The 23,694-nt window shown below is 34.4% G+C and overlaps 3 non-coding genes across 3 annotated transcripts; all 3 read right to left on the bottom strand.

The window, feature by feature from the left end:
• Nucleotides 1-1,525: 1,525 nt before the first annotated feature.
• Nucleotides 1,526-1,609, bottom strand: Trnal-uaa (transfer RNA leucine (anticodon UAA)). The gene has a single exon. It is a non-coding gene; the product is annotated as a tRNA-Leu (tRNA).
• Nucleotides 1,610-2,098: 489 nt separating this feature from the next.
• Trnal-uaa (transfer RNA leucine (anticodon UAA)) lies at nucleotides 2,099-2,182 on the bottom strand. The gene has a single exon. It is a non-coding gene; the product is annotated as a tRNA-Leu (tRNA).
• An 871-nt stretch (nucleotides 2,183-3,053) lies between these two features.
• Trnal-caa (transfer RNA leucine (anticodon CAA)) lies at nucleotides 3,054-3,137 on the bottom strand. Its single transcript has one exon. It is a non-coding gene; the product is annotated as a tRNA-Leu (tRNA).
• Between the last annotated feature and the right edge of the window lie 20,557 nt (nucleotides 3,138-23,694).

Genomic DNA, 23,694 nt, shown 5'->3' with positions numbered 1-23,694 from the left:
CATATCTGCCATGCTAGGTCAGAGAGATAATAGTAACATCATCCACCCGATAGCATATTTTTCTCGTAAACTTACGCCTGCTCAACAGAAGTATCCCATTTTTGAAAAAGAATTCTTCGCTGTCAAAGAATCAGTTAAATCATTCAAGTACTACCTTTTCGGCCGTCCATTTATAATACGCTGCGACAATGAATCAGTTACAAAAGTCTCTAAATTAGAATCACCTGGTAACCGAGTTACCAGGTGATTCTAATTTAATTTGTTTCTCTGCTTAAGTATAAACAAACGAAATATAATCTGAAAACAGAAAGCCCAATGAGCTTAGTCTGCGCGCATGCGCAGTCGCTGTGGCAAATTTGTGATATCCGCGATTTAACGTCTAGTTGCGACTGTTGGATATGTTTTTGTCTTGATTGAATTTCATTTCCTAAGACAACTTTGTAATAACGGTTAGATCTGTTCTAACCTTGCAATTGCAGTCCGAAATAAACAAACCCTATGCGCTGAGAGAAAGTACATAAGAATTTAGGGAAAGTTAGTGATTTCCAAACATCAATTACTCCGGCCCATGATGTCCCTGGAGGTTGAATTTTTGTATATGTACTCAATGGTCCCCCAAGAATATGTACCCAAAAAATCATTACCGTAGCCCCCCGGAGGGCTGTGATAGAACCCCGGGAAGGTACAATTTGGGTGGTAAAAACGAGGGGGGAAGGGGAGGGGGGTCAAATGGCACAAAAGGCACATCAGTAGGGCACAAGGAATGTGTGTGCGAAATTTCAGCTTATTCCTTTTTTCGTCTGGGCTGTAGTCCTGTCAAAGAAAGCAAAAACTTTTTTGAACAGCGATTTTATAACTTTAATACCTCCTCCCCCTGATGGTCCAGGGGATTGTATTGTGGTTTACGGCGTCAGGGGCCACTAGGGATTGATCGTACCAAAAATCAACTTCGGGGGTCTTCATGGGGCTGAGATACAGAGGGGTGAAAAACCCCAACTTGTTCTGTCGTGTAATCTTGTTCTTGGTCGCTTTTATTTTCTTTCGTCTTTGGCGGTGGTTTTGCTTCTGTTGGCTGCTGACGTTTGGTTTCCTTGGCGGGGCGGGACGCTCCCGCGTCTCGTGATAAAGCTACGTTCGCCCTTTGTCAGGAGAGGGATTCGAACCCACGCTCTCAGATGAGAACCAGAGCTTAAATCTGGCGACTTAGACTACTCGGCCACCCTGACCAGGAGCAAGCCGACGAAACCGACTATCTTCTGATTTATCGTAGCTTTTAAAATAATAAATGCAATTACTGCGAGAGGTGAAAAATAGAAAAGCTTCGTTCGATATCTCTCAGGCGTGTGGATCAAAACCTACGCTCTCAGATGAGATCCAGAGCTTAAATCTGGCACCTTAGACCGCTCGGCCGACCTGACCGCGGACAGGTCGACAAAACCTGATGGCTTCTGATTAATCTTAGCTATCAATGTATTAAATGCAATTACCGCGAGAGGTAGAAACATAGATAGCTGCGTTTTCCGTATGTCAGGAGAGGGATTCGAACCCACGCTCTCAGACGAGAACCAGAGCTTAAATCTTGCGCCTTAGACCACTCGGCCACCCTGACCACGGGCCTGTAGACGAAACCTGACATTTTCTGATTAATCTTAGCTATCAATGTATTAAATGCAATTACCGCGGGAGGTAAAAGCATAGATAGCTGTGTTCTCCGTCTGCCAGGAGCGGGATTCGATCCCACGCTCTCAGATGAGAACCAGAGCTTACATGTAGCGCCTTAGACCACTCGGCCACACTAAACACGGGCAGGTCGACGAAACCTGATATTTTCTGATTAATCTTAGCTATCAATGTATTAAATGCAATTACCGCGGGAGGAAAAAACGTAGATAGCTGCGTTCCACGTATGTCAGGAGTGTGATTCGAACCAACGCTCTCAGATCAGAACCAGAGCTTAAATCTTGCGCCTTAGACCACTCGGTCACCCTGACCACGGGCCGGTCGACGAAACCTGATATTTTCTTATTAATCTTAGCTATCAATGTATAAAATGCAATTACCGCGCGAGGTAAAAACATAGAAAGCTCCGTTCCCCGTCTGTCAGGAGTGGGATTCGAACCCACGCTGTCAGATAAGAACCAGAGTTTAAATCTGGCGACTTAGACCACTTATCCACCCCGACCACAGACTAATCGTCGAAACCCGATATCTTCTGACTAATCGTAGCTATCGAAATATTAAATGCAATTTCCGAGGGAGGAAAAAAAAAAAAAACCTACGTTCGCAGTCTGTCAGGAGTGGGATTCGAACCCACGCTCTCAGAAGAGAACCAGAACTTAAATCTTGCGCCTTAGACCACTCGGCAACTTTGACCACGGACAGGACGATGAAACCTGTAATCTTCTGATTAATCGTAGCTATCAATGTATTAAATGCAATTACTGCGGGAGGTAAAAACATAGAATGCTGCATTCCCCGTCTGTCAGGAGTGGTATTCGAGACCCATGGTCTCAGATGAAGACCAGAGCTTAAATCTGGCGCTTTAGACCATTCGCTCACCCTGACCATGGACAGGTAGACGAAGCCTGATATCTTCTGATTAATTGTAGCTATCGAAATATTAAATGCAATTACCGAGGGATTTAAAAATAAAACAAGCTAAGTTCGCCGTCTGTCAGGAGAGGGATTCGTACCCACGCTCTCAGAAGAGAACCAGAGTTTAAATCTGGCGCCTTAGTTCGCTCGGCTCCCTGACCGCGGACACGGCGAAAAAACATGTTAGCTTCTGATTAATCGTAGCTATCAAAATATTAAATGCCATTACTGCGCGAGGAAAAAAAATTTAACTTCTCAGTTCGCCGAGTGTCAGGAGGCGGATTCGAACCCACGCTCTCAGAAGAGCACCAGAGCTTAAATCCGGCGCCTTAGACCGCTCGGTCACCCTGACCACGGACAGGACGATGAAACCTGATATCTCCTGATTAATCGAGCTATCAATGTATTAAATGCAATTACCGCGGGAGGCAAAAACAGAGAAAGCTGCGTTCCCCGTCTGTCAGGAGTGGGATTCGAACCCACGCTCTCAGATGAGAACCAGAGCTTGAATCTGGCGCCTTAGACCACTTGGACACCCTGACCACGAGCAGGTCGACGAAACCTGATATCTTCTGATTAATTGTAGCTATCGAAATATTAAATGCAGTTACGGAGGGAGGTTAAAATAAAACAAGCTACGTTCGCCGTCTGTCAGGAGAGGGATTCGAACCCAGTCTGTCACCTTATTGCGCTCGGCCACCCTGACCACGGACAGGTCAGTGAAGCCTCATATCTTCTGATTAATCGTAGCTATCAATGTTTTAAAAGCTATTACCTTGGGAGGTTTAAATTGTTTATCTTGTTTGGCGAGAAGCTTTTTGCTCACCAAGCAACCACTTCACTTTGAAAAACTTCCCGCCAAACAAGATAAACAATTTAAAACATCTATCCATATTTCTGAGGAGTTGAAGGTGGGAGGAGGTTCTAATGGAAGTAGCTGTGATGAAAAAGGAGAAGAGGGAGGATGATAGTTTGGCTGATACTTGGCGGACAAACTGGATATCATAACTTTTTATGGCTGACGGTTTTTGCGTGTAGGATGCAGGTTTTCTTTTTTGTGTGGAAAAATTAAAGGTTTTCTTGGTGGGGAAATTTTTACAACAGGATTGTTTTTGATGAGATATCACATCTTTTTGCATTGATATTATTACTTTGTCTGTATTTTTAGAATTGAGAACTTCAAGTCAGAAAATTTTCAATTGAAACAAAGCTGTTTTGTGTTTTTAAGGAACAATAATTGGTAGCCTAATTTTACGTCAAGTTATTTTTTGACTATTAAGATTCTAGGTTCATTTTGCAAGAATTTGGCGGTTTAAATATTATTGCAATACTTGTATCCTCTCTGTTGCAAAGGAAACTTCTTGGATAATAAAATATTTTATTTTAAATTATATTTATTTTCGAGTATTTTACAACTTCGCAATAAATTCTATTACAGTTTCTTTATTTGACAGATTATTCAACATTTTCATGAAGGTTTCTTTTAAAGTTTTACAGCTATTTTAATCTAGCTTTTCACTTTTTGTTTCATTACATTTTTTCTTGAATCGTGGATTATTTTACGTTTTATGGGATAATTTTAATTGCTTGGTCATTTATCCTTTTCTTGATATAAGTCTTTGTCTTGTTTAATACCTAGTTTTGTTTAAAAGTTCATTTAAAAAACGAAATAACGCATGTTATCACCGAGCAAAAAAAAAAAAAAAAAAACTAAGCCATTAAATATTTTAAATTTGAATGTGTCAGAAGATCTATACAACTTTACTCGATGTCAAATCGCGGATATCCCAAATTCGGCATAGTGAATGCACATGTTGCGCGCGGACTAAGCTCATTAATTTGCTTAAGTCTTTCTTAAATTAATTGCAAAAATTTTTTCAGCTAACAAATTACTGCAAAGCAAGGATATCCACACAGGTATTTCATATATTTTCAATTCATTATGTCTTGTTTGTGAAAAATCCATTAATTTAGAAAATAAGCAAACCAATAAAAAAGTGCTATTTTACAGCATTCTAATCTCATTCATTAATTTGTTTCTCTGCGTAAGTATAAACAAACAAAATAGAATCTGAAAACACAAAGCCCAATGAGCTTAGTCTGCGCGCATGCGCAGTCGCTGTGGCAAATTTGTGATATCCGCGATTTAACGTCTAGTTGCGACTGTTGGATATGTTTTTGTCTTGATTGAATTTCATTTCCTAAGACAACTTTGGAATAACTGTTAGATCTGTTCTAACCTTGCAATTGCAGTCCGAAATAAACAAACCCTATGCGCTGAGAGTAAGTACATAAGAATTTAGGGAAAGTTAGTGATTTCCAAACTTCAATTACTCCGGCCCATGATGTCCCTGGAGGTTGAATTTTTGTATATGTACTCAATGGCCCCCCAAGAATATGTACCCAAAAAATCATTTCCGTAGCCCCGCGGGGGGCTGTGATAGAACCCCGGGAAGGTACAATTTGGGTGGTAAAAACGAGGGGGGAAGGGGAGGGGGGTCAAATGGCACAAAAGGCACATCAGTAGGGCACAAGGAATGTGTGTGCGAAATTTCAGCTTGATTCCTTTTTTCGTCTGGGCTGTAGCCCTGTCAAAGAAAGCGAAAACTTTTTGAACAGCGATTTTATAACTTTAATACCTCCTCCCCCTGATGGTCCAGGGGATTGTATTTTGGTTTACGGCGGCAGGGGCCCATAGAGATTGATCGTACCAAAAATCAACTCCGGGGGTCTTCATGGGGCTGAGATACAGAGGGGTGAAAAACCCAAAAACCCCTACTTGTTCTGTCGTGTAATCTTTTTCTTGGTCGCTTTTATTTTCTTTCGTCTTTGGCGGTGGATTTGCTTCTGTTGGCTGCTGACGTTTGGTTTCCTTGGCGGGGCGGGACTCTCCCGCGTCCCGTGATAATGCTACGTTCGCCCTTTGTCAGGAGAGGGATTCGAACCCACGCTCTCAGATGAGAACCAGAGCTTAAAACTTGCGCCTTAGACGACTCGGCCACCCTGATCAGGAGCAAGCCGACGAAACCGACTATCTTCTGATTTATCGTAGCTTTTAAAATAATAAATGCAATTACTGCGCGAGGTAAAAAATAGAAAAGCTTCGTTCGATATCTCTCAGGCGTGTGCATCAAAACCTACGCTCTCAGATGAGATCCAGAGCTTAAATCTGGCACCTTAGACCGCTCGGCCGACCTGACCGCGGACAGGTCGACAAAACCTGATGGCTTCTGATTAATTGTAGCTATCAATGTATTAAATGCAACTACTGCGGGAGGTAAAACTATAGAAAGCTGCGTTCCCTGTCTGTCAGGAGTGGTATTCGAACTCACGCTCTCAGATGAGATCCAGAGCTTAAATCTGGTGCCTTATACCGCTCGGCCAGCCTGACCACGGACAGGTTGACGAAACCTGATATCTTCTGATTAATCGTAGGTATCAAAATATTAAATGCAATTACCGCGGGAGGTAAAAACATAGATAGCTACGTTCGCTGTCTATCAGGAGGGGGATTCAAACCCACGCTTTCAGATGAGAACCTGAGCTTACATCTGGCGCCTTAGACCACACGGCCACCCGACCACGCAAAGGGCACCGGACCTTGATTGCTTTTGATTCAATTAACGCGGTAGGTAAAAATTTAAAAAACAGCGTTCGCCGTCTGTCAGGGGTGTGATTTGAACCCACTGTCTCAGATGAAGACCAGATCTTACATCTGAAGCCTTAGACCTCTCGGCCACCCTCAATACAGTTCGTTCTAAAAAACCTGATTGCTTCCAATTAATCGTTGTTATCAAAGCATTAAATGCAATTAACGCAGGAAGTCAAAGCATGAAAACCTGCCGTTACGAGTCTCTCAGTCTGTTACGAGTGGGATTCGAACCCCATGCTCTCAGATCGGAACAACAGATAAATCTTACGACGTAGACCACTTGGCCACCCTGACCACCGTTTGGTCGCCGGATTCTAATAGCAAATGATTAATCGTAGTTATTAATGTATTAAACGCAGGAGGTAAAAATTTGAAAAGCAGCGTTCCCCGTCTGTCAAGAGTGGGTTTCAACCCACGCTTTCAGCTTAGAACCGGAGCTTAAAACTAGCGCCTTAGACCTCTTGGCCACCCTGACAACCATTAGGCCGCCGGAACCAGAAAGCTTCCGATTAATTGTAGTTATCAGAGTATTAAATGCAATTAACGCGGGAGGTGAAAATGCGAAAAGAGTGGAATTTGAACCCCCTATCTGAGATGGGAATCAAAATTTATCCTCAAGCCTTAGATTACTCGGTCACCCTGACCACGGACAGCGAGCCAGATTTTGATAGCTTTTATTAATCGTAATTATAATAGTTTTAAATGCAATTAATGCGGTCGGTAAAAGGTTGAATAGCAGCGTCCGCCGTCTGCAGGGGATGTGATTCGAACCCAAGTTTTTAAATGAGAACCAGAACTTAAATCTGACGCTTTAGACCACTCGGGCACCTTGACCACAGCTCGTTCTCTGGAACCTGATTGCGTCTGATTAATCGTAGTTATCAAAGCATTAAATGCAATTAACGTAGGGGGTCAAAGTATGAATAGCTGCGTTCCCCGTCAGTTACGAGAGGGATTCGAACCCATGCTCTAAGATCGGAACCAGAGTTTAACTCTTGCGCCGTAGACCGCTTGGCCACCCTGACCACCATTTGGACGCCGGAATCTGATAGCTTAGAATTGCTCGTAGTTATTAAAGTAAATAACGCGGGAAGTAAAAAGTTGAAAATCAGCGTTTGCCGTCTGTTACGAGTGGGATTTAAACCCACGCTGTCAGATTTGAACTAGAGCTTAAATCTGTCGACTGACACCACTCGGCCATCTTGACCAAGGGCAGGTCATCTAAACCTGTTAGCTTCTTATTAATCGTAGCTATATAAGTGGTAAATGCAATTAACGCGGGAGGCAAAAAATAGAAAAGCTGAGCGCGCCGACAGTCAGGAGTGGCATCCGAACCCACGCTTTCAAATGAGAACCATAGCTTAAATCTGGCGCGTTATACAGGTTGACCACCCTGACCACAGTTAGGTCGCCGGAACCTGAGAGAGCTTATGATTAATCGTAGTTATCAAATTATTAAACGCAATTAACGCGGGAGGTAATGACTTGAAAAGTAGCCTTCGCCGTCTGTACGGGGTAGGTTTCGAACCCAGGCTCTTAGATGAGAACCAGAGCTTAAATCTGGCATCTTAGATCACTCGGCCACCCTCACTACAGTTAGGTCGCCGGAACCTCATTGCTTACGTTATCAAATCGTAGTTATCAAATTATTAAATTCAATTAAGGCGGGACGTAAAAACGTAGAAAACTGCGTTCCCTGTTTGTCAGGAGTGGGATTCGAACAAACGCTCTGAGATGAGAACCAAAGCTTAAATCTGGCGCCTTAGACCGCTCGGCCTCCATGACCACAGTTAGGCCACCGGAACCTCCTTGCTTATGATTAATCGTAGTGATCAAAGTATTAAACGCAATTAACGTGGGAGGTTAAAATTTGAAAACAGCGTTCGCCGTCTGTCAGGAGTTGGATTCAAACCCACGCTCAGACGGGAGTTAAAATTTTAAAAACCAGCGTTCGCCGTCCGCCTTAGAGATATAGCCTAGAGCCTTCCTCAATAAGTGGACTATTTCATTAAAAAATAATTTTTCAATTTGAGCCATTAGTTCCTGAGATTAGAGAATGCAAATAAACTCTTCTGCTTTAACTTTCCCTGCCATCTTCTTAGAAATTCATATAACTAAACTTATGAAACTAATCAATTAATTGCACATTTGATTTTCAATTACTAATATTTTATTGAATCTGATTTAAAAGAAATCACATACAGCCTTTCTCAATATATAGTCTATTCAACACACGAAGAATTTTTCATTTCGAGCTAGTAGTTCCTGAGATTAGCGCGTTTAACAATCAAACAAACTCTTCAGATTTATATTATTAATATAGATGTTGGCAGTTCGTCAGCTTATTCGATAGGTTGTGTACGATGACGAAAAACGTTTTTGTTTCAGATGATATATTTTTCAGAATTCAAATGGAGATAACCAGAGGTTTTTTTTTTTTTTCTTTTCTTTTTTTGAAAATCAAGCACTATAATTTGAAGGAGTCGTAGATTTAAATCAAAATTTTAATTCAAATCCTAAAGCGATAAATATTTTTTGAAGTTTAATATCATCAGTTTACTCCACGTTTCGCTATATTAACTGATTTCTGAACATGAAATCTGACCTTAACATTATTTTTCGATTTCTTTTTTGAAATCCAATATTTCATTTTCATCATAAATCAGTTTCTTTAACAGAGTTTTTCAAGTTTTATATTCAGTTTCTTATTTCCTTTGCAGAATGATTGATTTATCTTGGTAAAGATAAAAATAAACCGAAGGCTGATCCGATCAATAATCGAGTCAAAGGAATGTATTCAACTGACTAAGCTTGTGTTTAGAATAAAACAGTCTTATATCTACATATTAATCTATTTTTGGTAAATTAAAACAACACATATTTCTACTAAAGTATTGATTTTCTACTAATGTCATCGAATCCATTTATTTTGAAAGTAGTTTAATGTAAATTTCATCGTAAATCACTTAAAGTATCCTTTCTTTGAGCATTCGATAAAGAATGTTTTTTTATATCTAAGATGGATTTATTATTTTTATTCCATTTTTTGTGTTTTTTTTTAATAACTTGTATTTTGTTATGCTTACTTATTGTTATAAGCTATGGCGCTTTTTGTATATCGTTAATATCTTATTGAAACTTATATAAGGTATATTGTTTTGGGCTGAATTGTACCTTTTTCATACGATAGGAAGAAGTTCATTTATTACTTTATCGTGCATTGTTTTCAGTAGTTTTATGCAGCTCATTGTTGTATAAAAAATTTCTTTGTTTCATTATACTTTTCATGTTTTGTGTTATGAAACTGCAAATACGAAAAGGAACTTTTTATGAAAAATAGTTAATTTAATGTATTAAAGTCTTTTTCTGTGATTTGATCTAATTTAACTCTGCATAGCAGTAAGCTAATGATTCAGTAATTAAGAATGCAAATTCTAACTTGAATTAAACTAAAAGTGATAAGCTCCAGATAGGTAACTACAGTTAGAACACCCGAAAATTGAAGGAAAAAGATTCAATTCATTGATATACGAAATATTTCTCTAAAGTTTCAATAGCTTTAATCAAATAAAACTACTGTTGATGGTATTTAGCCTAAACTGTTCTTACACTGCAAAAAAAAGCTGTTGTTTTTACAGTAAAATACTGGCAGCTCGCATTCCAAAGAAAAACTGCAAAAATTACAATTCTAAACTGTAAAATTTGCAGTAATATACTGTTTTATAACAGACTTTTACTGTGAAATTTACAGCGATAAACTGTAAAATTAGCAGTAATATACTGCTTTTTAATAGAACTGCCCTGTAAAACTTACAGTATCAAACTGTAAAATCAGCAGCAATATACTGTTTTAGGAATGACTTGACCTGTAAATTTAACAGAGATAATATGTAAAATTAACAGTTATATACTGTTTTGTAACGGAATTGCCCTGCAAAATTAACAGTATCAAACTGTAAAGTTTGCAGTATTATGCTGCGGAATCAACTGAATTGTGCCATAAAAGCAGCAGTAGTATACGGTTTTATAAATGATTTGTATAGTAAAATTAACAGCAGTAAACCATAAAATGAAGTTATCAGTTTTTATGCAAAAGGGTTGTTTCACCCTATCGTTTCTTTTCATAGCCGAAATCACTGCTTTTACAGCTGAAGAACAATATCGAAAAGTAAAGCAATTGAGTCAGTATGTACGTTATATAAATCAGCCTACATACGAAATCTGTTCCTTTTCTTAAGTTTTTCAACAACAAAAATAATGTTTTAGGCTATGAAAAGCGACAAATAAAGAAATATAAAACACTTTTACATAAAAATAGTTAACTGCTGCTAAATATATGTTTTATTGATATTAATTTCCTTGTACACAAAATAAATCAATGCCCCATCTCAATATTTTATAAACACATGTTAAAGAAGAAAAAGTGGTGCATTTTCATTTCTACAAAAAACTTTTAGCTTTATTGCAGACTTTTACAAATTGAAGGAAACTGCAAAATATGGTCTGAAGCTTTATTTTAAGAACAGCTATAGCTTTTTCATAATACAAAACTTTTTGATCCATGGAGGTAGTAAAAATGAGAATGGTTTTTTATATATAACTGAAAATACTACATCGTATCTTCACTAAAACTACTTTTTTCACTTCCAGCATTATTGTAATGCTAAAATGTGCAGCATAACGTGAGAAATGTTTTGCAATATGCAATCCATTAAACCTTTAAGTTAATTTTAACTTGATGCATGCAATTATATGCATTTATTTTTCTTTTATGGTAAAACAGAATATTTTCATGGTTTTCTTTTTTTAATATTATAAGTTGCATTTGGATCTACTTTATTTGAGAAATACTAGTAACAAACTAATTTTATTTCACACCATATGTGCAGTATACAGCATTTAGACTGCACAGAATGGTTTTTATTCTAAACTGATTATTAAAGATTAGATAATACTTTATCCTATTAACCTTTTAAAATTTACATAGATGAAAACTATAAATATGTGACGGTTTAAAATTCCAGAGCTACTAAACAGAAACAATTTTTCACTCGGTATAATAAAATCTGCAGGTTTATGAGTACTAGTATTAAAGTTAAAAATTGGTTTTACTACTCGAAAAATTATATAACTTTATATTATGTTATACTGTTTTCATGAGAAAAAATGAAACATTCACACCATTAAAAATTGCCAAATTATTTTATTTCGTATACATCACCTATAAATATCGATTAGTAGCTTTTACAGTGAAATTGCAGAAATTCATTTAAAACCGAATGCTGATTTTTTCAAGGCCAATATTTTTACATTACAAACTTGATTCTTCTTTGTGACATCTTTGCCGACTTAGGTGCCATCATTAGGCCTTATATCATGAAAGCATCTGTCAAAATAAAAATTGTTAGAATCTCATAAAACTTGTGGACACCAAAAAACATTCATGGAAAAATCAAATTACGTAGGTATAAAAATACGCCCTAAAATGATTAAAATTATAACTCTGAATGATCTGAAATTAAGATTGCCTTGGGAGTTGCTTTTATTTTGAAACCCCTTAACATATACCTAAATTGTAATTGAATCGTTTATTTCAGGAACCAGTTAAGCGCTAAATATGTTGTTTTCAAGGAGAAAAAAAAAAAACTGCTGTGCAGCAATTTGGAAACTACGCAATTGAAACGGTGGTTTATTAGTGTCTAATTAAAATAGACCTAATCTGAATACTTTACATAAGAACTCAAAAAAGAAAAAAGAAAGAACATAATCTTACATTTTGTCTTCCATGTCAAGAAATGCACTTATACTGGTTTTTGAAATACAATTTAAAAAAATCCTTCTAACTTTCGGTAGTTTTGAAGGATTTTGTAATACATAGGAGACCGTTGATTAAGAGTAATATTTATTTTTTTTGATCGGATAACTGAAGTGATCGGTGATCGGGAGAATATATATCTTACGGATAATGAAACTTGAAACTAGTTTCTTCTTATAATAGGCTCCAGATTATTGGATTGCAATATGTTTACTTCAAAGCAATAATTAGGATGCGGTAGAGAATTATTTTTTTAGAAAATGGAGCAAGGTCGACGTTTAGGACAACCAATTGGGAAATATTGAGGTATTCATTTAAAATAATGAATACTGCATCTAGCCTCTTTTAGCCCCCCCCCCCCTCCCCGAGTTGCTATAGTAGCACTGAAAACCGTAGATGTTTCTTCTTTCTTTTTCTTTAACTCATATTCCATTCCAACACTTGTTAACAGCTCGAGCTATGTTCAACTGATACCAGCTTCATATTCTTTTTCTTCGACAGCTGCCCATTTTTAGAAATCTGAATATGAAACAATGTGTGATGTAAAATAATTTAGATTTCTGTACTTAATATGAAATATTTTACTTGTAATTTTTTTAAATATTTTTTTTTTCATATATTTTATTCCACAATTGTGTTATTATATTGTTTAAATTTAATTTTTTGGAGCTTTTTTTCTAAGTACTAAGGAACTGCATAAAAAAATCATTTGAGTTGAAATAAAATAATACCGTAAGAGCATTCTATCTTATATCTGTCTTAATATTCAAGCATAATTTAAGATGTTTCATTTATATTTTATGTCTTTTAAAATGTGGACGCTCCCCTCCCCCGTTTTGAACAGCTATCGATATCCCCATTTAATTCGCCAGCGGCTTTTTTTTTTAAGTGCTACTTCTTTTGATAGGATTTAGACAATTTATCTTTAAGTTTTTCAGAATTTACCTGAAACTCGGAAGAAACAATTCTATATTCCCAAAATCAAGATGACTTAGTTAAAGTCAATTCAGTAAAAAGTGAAAATCGATCAGAAAAGTTGAAAGTTTTTAACAAGAATAAATCGACAAACATGTCAAGAAATAGATTAAATCTGATACTGCCAGTTCTAATCATTAAGAAATTGTAGGTCCACATTTGTAAACAATGCTACCCTTCTTGGAAATGCTTGCCAGAAGATCGCACCTCTTTTAACTGTAAATTTAAATATGCTCACATTTGCAAAATAACTGCTTTTTATTTACATTACAATAAAAATAATCTATAATTTTGTTTTATAAGTCACAAGTCTGAATATACGAAGAAAGTTTCATACGCTGTAATACATCGTACTTTAAACTCTAATCTTTATTGTTGCTCTCATTATAAAGTTGACTTTAAACTTTGTTCCTTTAAATTTTTACAAACATACGTACAATAAATAATAAAGCACTTAACATTCTGATTTGGTTCCTTCAATTTTACTAACATGTAAAAACAAAGAATCAGTGCTCCAAAATTTACTGGAAAATAAAAATAAAAAAATAAATAAATAATAAAATAAATTACGTTTAATTTAGCACTAACAGAAATTTCTATATTCCGGTGATTCTTGAAATGATATTATTCAACTACCCATAAAAACCAATATTGAATTACAAGTTTAAAAAACCCAGACGTAAATGAATTGTATGATCCATCACATTTAAATCAAAACAAAATTTAGTTTATCTTGTTCCAATACATAGTTCTTGATTGTAACATAAAACCTGACAACGGGCACACAAAAATCAGCTTCAGGGGCCCAATATGGCACACAGACCGTAGGATAGGCTTTAGTGGCTAAGAACGCTCTAAAGCTCAAAAGCATTTGTGATTACAAATTACATCCTAAAACATAAAAATATAAATGAAAAAGGGTACTTATAAACTTCCATTACCGGCATTCATGTCACTAAGTGAATCATCGCAACATCGTTCAGACTAGAGGCTTCTTTGAAATTCCAAGCGGAACACAACCACGAATTGCCATCTTGATAAAATGAAACCACCCATTCAATTCTGGTCACAAGTTACGTAGTTCTTTACATTTGCATACCACTAAACTCATAGAAATAATATTGCATTAGTGAATAAATTTAGATGAAGGAAATTCAGGCGGCTGGAATGAAATACTTTAAGACATGAATAAAAAAAAATAGAAATATATTACAGGCCATCCGTTTGTGTGCACAAATTATAACTTAAACATAATGGAATAATTGAAACATTTCAAAAAAAGAAAAAAAAAAACCTAGAAAAATATGTCATTGCAATTCAAGCTTTATGTAAATTTTCCCTAGAGAAAGGTTTTGTAAAACAATCAGCTACATTATTTTTAGTTTCAATAAATTGTATTCCAAATTTATTTTTATTAATCAAATTCCTTAGGAAATAGTACCCCACATCAATCTGCTCAGTTCTGCTATTTTCTATTGCAGAACTAGAAAAATCGATTGCAACTAGATTGATTAATAGTACTCTGTACTGTCACAATCTAAAATTCTGAACTCTTTCGTAGCCAATTGATTTAAAATTCCTTTAACCCACATCCTTAGATTATTCACTAATTGAAATATACTCCGCTTCCATCGTTGACAGTTGTACGCATTTTTGTTTGAATGTACCACCATATTATTCGTACCCTATCCAAAAACACTACAAGCCCCCTTCCCCCCCCCATTGAAATCCGGTCGTCGTGATTCGAGGCGTCATCTGTATCAGAATGACAATGATTTATTCAATTTACAGACAAAATTTAGATTTCATTGACGGACAAACCTTTTAGGTTGTCTCACAAATCTCCTCTCTTACATCCGCATATAGATACGCATTGCAAACATCTACATGGAAATGGACTCAATGTAGCTTATACACAAAAATTGAAAAGAAAACCTAAATCAAAGGAAAGGAAATTTATGGAGAGAACACTTTCGAAAAGTAACCCCCCCCCACCTGGTGGGTATTTAAAATTACCAGTCTGGTCTTGAAGCGCATTATTTCAGTCTGCTCATTTGTTTTTAAATAAAAAAAAAACATCTGTACCCTTTTTTCTTTCTAAAACTTTCATTCAGTGGAACAATACGTAAACGTTTCTTTCTCATATCACCTGAATTTCTTGAGCCATTCCGTTTTGCTAATTTTAAATCTCGGAAATGTTAGCTTCTAGCATACTTGAATTATCCCCCCCATCTTCATAAAAATCCTATACTTTTCTTGAATTATCATCACAAGTGAAATTAAAATATTTTGTGTCATATTCAATGTTATTTTCAGAACAATAAACCTCGGCTTCACGATTCGGACTTTAGAACAGTCGTGTCAATAGAATAATACTTATCCCTGTATTCTTTATTTTGCCTTGGACTTGCTTTAACCCATTTAATTCTCAACATGCTATTTTATGATTTTCAGGATATTCTTCTTCTACTTCAGATTTACTCAGTAGTGAAATAAAACTGTGTCCCTCTGTTTCTCGTTCCTGGGGGGGGGGGGGGGTTCGTCCAGAATTTATTTTCATCGAATTTAACATTCAGCGTTTCTGTCACTTCGCGATTTTTGAGATCCCAAATTCTGTAACCTTTCGTATGAAACGCATATCCTACCATGACTCCTTGTTGAGTTCTCATATCCAATTTGTTTATTTTCTGTTTTGGAAGTCCAATATACGAAATGCATCCAAAAAAACCCCGGGAGTGTTTAATAGATGGCTTTCTTACCCCAAATAGCTCAAAATAGGTTTTGTTTAATAGATGGCTTTCTTCCCCCAAAAAGCTCAAAAAAGAGTTCGGTTTTTCCTTTTAAAGCCGCTCTAGTCCGTAAGCAGTGGAAGTACATAGCTGCTTCGGCTCAAAACTGCTGAGGCAAACCCAATTCATTTCAAAGTTTCCATTCAATTAATGTTGACTTATAGTGTTCTATGAAGCTACTTTGTTAACTAGAGGATTTGTTGGTTTTTTTCGATTCTTATGCTTTGGTCGCTAAGGTAAATTTCAAACCGGGAGTTCAGAAATTCCTTTGCGTTATCGGAGCTTTGCCACAAATCTCTCTTATCTTTTGAAACCTGACAAAATGTTCTTAAACCTCACTTTTCTTCTGAAAAAAGAAATAAACTGGAGAGTTTCTTGAAAAATTGTCTATTATTGTGAAAATAAGCGCCCCCCCCCCCCCCCCGCTTTAAAAAACTCAACTGCTAAGGAACCCATCGTATTCAAATGCAAAAGATCTTCCCGGATGTTGGCTTGAATCTCCGTTACAGGTTTAAACGAAATTCTCCGATTTTTTCATTTTACACGGATAACAATCTGACATATTTTTACTTTTGATAAGCAGTGAAAGACAGTGAAGTACAGAATCACACTTTTCATTATTTATGATATACTTTTTGTCTTCATCCTGAACATGTTGATGCCAAAATTTAAGACTCAAAGTGTTCTAAAAGTTAAAATGTAAGGAAACTGATGAGTTTCAAGGTTGTAAGAGTTTCAAATTCTACTGTAGTTCTCGAGCATCTACTTTTCTAAATGAGCATGCCCTTCAAAGCGAATAAAATATAACAAACAATGCATAATAATGTAAATATTCTACTTTAAATTTAAAAGCTGTAATTTTGACGAGAACGAAACACTGCCAGATCAGAAATGAAAAGCTGAAAATTTTAAAATATAGCCAGGCACGGCCTGAACTTAAATATGTTGAGAAGGCGTATAATCTCAATTTGCCAAATGGAACTTAAATATTTGCCGATTAATAAAATACTGGTAAATGCACACATTAAGTACGCACAATTAAGTACAATATCTAATGAAATTTGCACATTCGAGAATTTAAAAATTGCAACATTACAATTATATCCCCAAATTTGCCGAATAGCCAGACAAAATTTTCCCAGTATGGCATTTTTGGGGAAGTCATAGAGACTTCCCGTGACCTCCAATCGAGTGCCTTTGAATATAGTTTCTAAAATTATTTTTACGTTTCCAAGTTTCAACGGTACTAGTGCAATTTTCCCGAAGTAAAACTTTAATTTCCTACTGACGCAAATATAAAACTTTTAAAACACAAGGGTTTCGTGTTTGTATTTTAAGTTGCTTATTTTTTGAGTTTTTTTTTTTTTTTTTTGAGTTCTTTATTGATGATTTTTTCAATTATTATTATTTTACTTTCGACCGTTAAGTATGAAAGCTGGCTCCAGATTTCAGAGAATTTTGAGTCGTTCAGACATCAGAGTATTGTATTTCCACAGTGTCAAATTCTTCAACAAAAAATATCAGTAAATTGTATACTGTTTGCATGTCTCTCTGTCACGTTGTTATTTTATTTATTTTCATTTTATTCATCGAATTATGTATAAAAGCCACTGATGCTATAACGTAAAGTTTTTCAATAAAATGGTTAAATGCAAAATGTTAAAGAATTTAAAACTGAACATAAGAAAGAAAAAAAAAAACAGAAAAAAGAAGCCAATCGCGATATGTTCAAAATTCACTAGAGAAAATAAAAATTTAAATTTTAAGTACTGACATAGTATATAACACAAAATATAATCGTACACAAAGTTTAATGTTCTAATAACTTTAAATACGATCAAGAAAGGAATTGATTTATTTTTAAATAAAATTTGAGTTTCAGAAAATGTTTAAAAAACTATCGCACGTGCAATAAAATATTCAGAATCACAACAACTACTCAGATTTTTGCTAGAAAGCAATCGCTGCAACTTAGCAACTATAAGAAATTGCAAAGTCAGCATCAACGAATATTGGGATACGAATTGCGATTTCAAAATAAACTGTTATTTTACATACATTCTCGATGATAAAGAAAACTATATTTTGAGGAAAAGGGAATGAATAATATAACCAGCACTTACCTTTAACTTGGATTGCAGTCCTGCCTCAGCACACCCGAATCATCAAAAAACATGGCTGCCAATATCTTGAATTCATTAGTTTCTGTTCCCGTATGAAAGAAACACCTTTTGCGCATCGTTTTTGCGCAATCTAAAATATTTTTACAGTTTTTCTCTGTTATTTGGCAGAGCAGTATTAACCTGTAGGAAAAAGCAGTATATTACTATAAAAATAACAATTATTTTTTGCAGTGTATATAAAATATAAAACACTAATATAAATTTCTTTTAATGCTGGTATAAAATTTCAGGCCGAAATTAAAGTTTTACTGGTAACGTTTTTTCTTCAAATTATGGTGCAACCGTGACAAATTGGCACCTGTTAATTATGGGTGACGTATGGAGAAACATGTAAATTACCATGAAACCGGCATAGTAGGAAAGTATGACATATGCCATATTTACGAGTGCAAAACGTTTTGGTAATAATAGTGTTTTTTTTTTTGTGTGTAAGTTTTTAGTGTAAGTTCCTGAAGGTCCGACTGGGTTTCCAAGAGGGTACTAGTTCCCAAAACTATAAAAAATACACCATTTTGTGCATGTTTTTTGAGCAAAAACAACATGCTGTGTCTTTGGTATTATGTTTTTCGTCACAAAAATATTTGAGATTAATTTTCGATAATAATGACTGAATTCGCAGCACCAAATTGACCTTGTTGGTTCTTAGTCATTGTTTCACTGCTTTGGTTTTGTATTTATGCTTCGTATTGTAATATCATTCAAAGAAACTACAGGAATTTCATGTCATTATTGATATAGGATAGATGTCTTATATATTTATATATGTCATATTGACATATATATGTCAAGTCTAATGCATCATAACCTTAGATAAATATTTAGATTTTCTGGAGTGTAAGTTTTTGTTTTCAAACGTCAAAAGATTAGCTAAAAAAATAACAAAAAATAATAAGGGAACCAGTTAAATTCGAGGTCTTCAAGGCAATGCTCGGATTAACTGGAAGATAATAAGTGCAAACATCAAGTGACACAAAGAAAAAAACAAACCTTATAGATTTTTACTAGATTTATGAAGTTAAGAGTTTTCCGAGCTTTTTTTTTTCTTTCTTTCTCATTTTACCTGAATTCAAAGATATGTTAAGAAAAATGATGTAATACTTCTTGAGTATGGGTTGAAAATGAACTCTTTTACTAAAAATATTTTGTTGCATAGTAGCTTTTCTTCAATTTCTTTTCAATAATAAAACGCATATAATCAAAAGCTAAAATAGTCAATTTAAAAGATTCTTAGTTCTGTGGCTCAGAAACACAATTGCACGCAAAATGTAATGAAATTATTTTTTATTTTCACTTTACTTGCATGTTTTCTCTTATGCAAATTCATTTACTGAAACAAAAGATACCGTATCGTTTTTTGCATATTCGGAGAGAAATTTATGAATTATTCCATCCAATAAATGAGGTGTTTTCATAAAAACATTCAATTACCTTCTTTGTTAATAAACGTTTATTTATGAGTTTATGCATACAATGTCCCATTTTTCTTTCAAAAGATGTTTTTTAAGTGCTAAAAGTGTTTTTGAAGGAGCTTAATTTTAAATTTCAATTAGTTCTTCTTTAACCTTTAATTTAGAAAGTTTTGTAACAATTTATTTTGAATAACATTTTTTTTAAATACTTTTTTTTTTTAATTTTAAGAAGAGCATTGATCAGACCATGAAAGTCACTATTCTTTTAAGACGATACTAATTAATTTTTGTTTCGGAGCGTTATGCGTAAAGTAATTTTTTAATTTATCGAAAATATAGTTTTAAAAGCATTGAATTAGTAATTAGTCTTTAATTTTTCTCTCACTACCTTTTTTATCCTCAATGTGTTATTAAACCTTCAAAGTTGAAAATAGTGACTAGTTTGGCTGAAATTGGTTTCACGACAATAATTTTATCGAGTAGCCTGAAAATGTTTGATGTACATTTGATGTAAAGAATCTAAGATATTATTTTTCAAATGTATTTTTTGAGAGAGGCCATTACCGAAACACGTCATCAAATTTCATAAGTAAGGTTTAACTTTTAAAGAGTTTTTATCAATTTTCAAAAAGCAAACAATTAGAGTTTTGCCAGTTTAAAAAAAATGGATGAGTTCGTTTAATTAAAAAGCGAACTTCCGCTTGCATTTGTAAAAGAGAGAACAGGATTGCTCAGTCGGTAGATTATTACGCTTTCGGATCAGTTCGAACGGTCTGCCTTTGTAGCATTTTTAAACAAATCATTTTTCCTGTGACATCAAATGCGTTAAAATTAATGCGACCTGGATGCTCTTCGCTTCTCAAAATTAAGCCCCTCGTTTATAACACAAAAGGCATAAAAGTAAAAAGGCAAAAATAATAGTACTTTCCTCACAAGAAGATAAAAAATACAATATTAGTTTTAAAAGAAGCGTTTAGTTATTTCATCTTTAAAAAATCAGGGAAGGAAAAATTCTTCATACATTCTTAAACTTTATAATATATAAAAGTTTACTACTTTAAACTAAACTATACCTTTCACCCCGTAAAAAAGTAAGTTTTAACTTGAACTAGATATAGCATACACTGTTGAAAATTCAGGGATCGTTTATGGTAAATATTACTGTAAAATGGAGTGTTTACAGTACAGAGAAAGTGTATAGTATGTTGTACAGAAAAAAAATAAACGATTGCAACGCCAACTGATGCATCCCGTGACTTACAGTGCGAAGCGTCTATCACCGTTTTTCCCCTCATTTGATATGTTTCTACTGTTATGGTGCTAGCAACGCCACCTGCAAATACGAAGTTCCCGAGATCGAACTTGCTTCTCCCATGTTGCGTTTTTTGACTCTCGTTTATTCAACCGTAAAATTTTTACAGCAAGATATGAGTTTACGGTAAAAGTTACTGGCAACATGGATGCCAGCAACTTTTACTGTAAAATTTCAGAATTTTTTTAAACAGTATGCCTAATGATAAACGAATAAATTTTTCAAATACGCTATTGAATCTTAAAATTTGATGTTTGAAATAACTTTTTTCTCTAAAAGTGTTTATATGTACACCTATTTGGACTCCTTGATATACCCTGAAGTTCTTATTCAGTTGAACTAACTATTCAGTTTTTTAAGATTTTCGTTAAGGTTTCGTGAAAATTGGAAAAGATTTGTACTCACGCAAAGAAACAGATAATGCAATAATCACTCTTTCATGAGTTGGCCGATATTGAACTCTTAAGCCCTTGCTTTGCTAAATATTTTCTTGGGTGTTTTTCTTAAATTCCTAATTATACTGTAAAAAAAGACAAATAATCATTCTTTGTCCTTTTTCGTATACGACCATTTTTGTGAATTCAAGTTTGAAAATGTTTTGAGACTTAACTTCTTAATTATTTCTCAAATAAATGAATAAATAATCATTATTCTTTACTTCTCAAATAAATGAATAAATAATATGTACTTCACGTGTAGTTGTAGAGCAAGGAGCCTTCATAAGCCTTTTGGTTTCTGGATGAGCGATTAATTGCGAAATGAAATTGCATGCATGGAGGAAAAAAAAAATCATTAATTTTGTAAATATTATTTTCATTTTGATGGTTTGTAAAAAATAACCAATTTTTTTTGTGATACCAAGTTTTCGTCATCACCAAATAAACTAATGATTTTATAAATAAATACAGGCCATGTAAACAAAGAAATGAGCTATGCTGAAACCTACACTGTTAAAAATTTTCCGGAAAATTTACGGTAATTGTTACTGGCATCCATGTTGCCAGTAACTATTACCGTAAAAATCAAATGTTACTGTAAAATTTTACGGTATCCTCGGTAGGCCGCAGCAACCAATTGGCACTGGGATCGCTTATTTCTCCGGTATAAATTACCGTAAAAATCAGCGATGCGTCGGCGATGCAATTTTACAGTAACAATTACCAGAAAATCTTCCTGAATTTTTAACAGTGTACAATGTTTAAAAGTTCCACCGATGAAAGAGAATAATCAAACTTGTTGAGATCAAGGTCGAATCATATGCTAATAAAACAAACAGGCGTTACAGATTTTATCGTTCCGTAAGCAATTTGGTAGAACAAAATTTCATGCAACATAAAACTCTTCCTTATAGGCAAATCGTTCTGTCTCTTAATGTAGATGGGGTGGGATTCAAAAATTTTTGTTTCAGTTTCCTGAACTTCTGGAAAAGAGTCATTTCTCCTTGATTGTTTTTAAGCTGAAAGTTTCTCGAAATTTGATTCCTTACGGCAGAATTTTAAAATTTTATAACGACTTTTTTGGAAATATTTATTTGATTTGTCTGATAGTGCATTGATCTCTTTAAAATTGCCAGCACCTACATATGTTACGGGAAAATTCCCCGAAAAAGCAAACTAGACTCTCACAAAATATTTGAAGTTTTAATCCGAGTTACATAGTCAATGTAAATTTGTCTCACATTTAATGCAAACGCATGCCTATCTTCTTCGAAATACGTTCTCTCAAACATTTCAAGAAAAATATCTTTCTTGTAGATTTTTGGTCCTTTATTTAGCATTTCTGAAAGAAGAAAGAAACATTTGAAAACTCGTGTGTTTAATTTTTACACGCTGTCCCCTTGATTCAAACGCGATGTATCAACCTGACTCAAAAAACGCCATAGCATTGACTAAAGATCGGTGTACAAACAGCTTTGAATGTGCACAAAGTCTGTTGGGTAAAATCGTGTATCCTCATCAAGGAACACATTAATATTTTGCTTACTATGATAAAATCACTAAAACTATACTGCAGTTAAATGAAAACACTTTTGTGCGAAGAAATTGATTTTTCACGAAACATTTTCAAACGAAAAAAGAAAAGTTAACAAGTGAAACCCGTAAAAATTAACTACTATTTCACAACATTCTTAGTTTTGGGGATATAAGCAATCGAATATTAAAGCGCTTGTGTCTAATTAATCTTGTATCAAATATGTTCACGGCTTTCTTCATAATATAAAAAAATGTTACCTAAAAATAAAAACAATAGTACAATAATAAAAACGTACTAGCATAATTTTCATTCATAATCCGTTACTAGTTTTAATTTCTGAAACATGTTTAGAGCAATTCAATTTTCTTATTTATTGACTTTTAAAAGAAATGTCGACGACTAACCATAACGATTTCCTAAGAAGAAGGAAATAGCTGAAATAAAATTTTACTTTTCTTTCTTTTCCATCATAAATTGAAAAAAAAAAAAAGAATGTTTCTTTGTTAGAATAATTTATATGAAAAAAAAAATTTTTTATGTGCTCACAAAATAGTTTTAAACTGTATGAGTTTCATACGATTTGGACAGGTTCCAAACACTTTGTTGAATTTTATATTTGAATGAAGCAATAAAAACAAAAACAAGAAAAAAAAAAACTTTTTCATAAAAATGGACATGGGCGGGAGAAAAATCACTCTGATATTCTTTAGGGCCAGATAAAAATGCTTTCCCATGTAATGTTTAATCGGTAAAAATGTGAGAGTGAGGAACAAAAAATTGCTAAAGATGAAAATTATTAACTTTTAATTTAAAAGTTCACACCATTCATTTTCTTTCCTTCTAGGAATATTATACATTGACTATAAATTGTGTAGAAACAATAGCTATTAAAAAAAAAAACTTTTTTTTTAAACGAATTGCAAATGTGGTAGCATATATTCTATTGAAATTATTATTCATTAAATTTAGCATAATAAAGTATATCAAGCG

The sequence above is a fragment of the Uloborus diversus genome, chromosome 3 (assembly GCF_026930045.1).
Source record: "Uloborus diversus isolate 005 chromosome 3, Udiv.v.3.1, whole genome shotgun sequence".
NCBI lineage: Eukaryota > Metazoa > Arthropoda > Arachnida > Araneae > Uloboridae > Uloborus > Uloborus diversus.
Note: the sequence above shows the minus strand (reverse complement) of the source record. Positions and strands in the feature narration are given on the sequence as shown.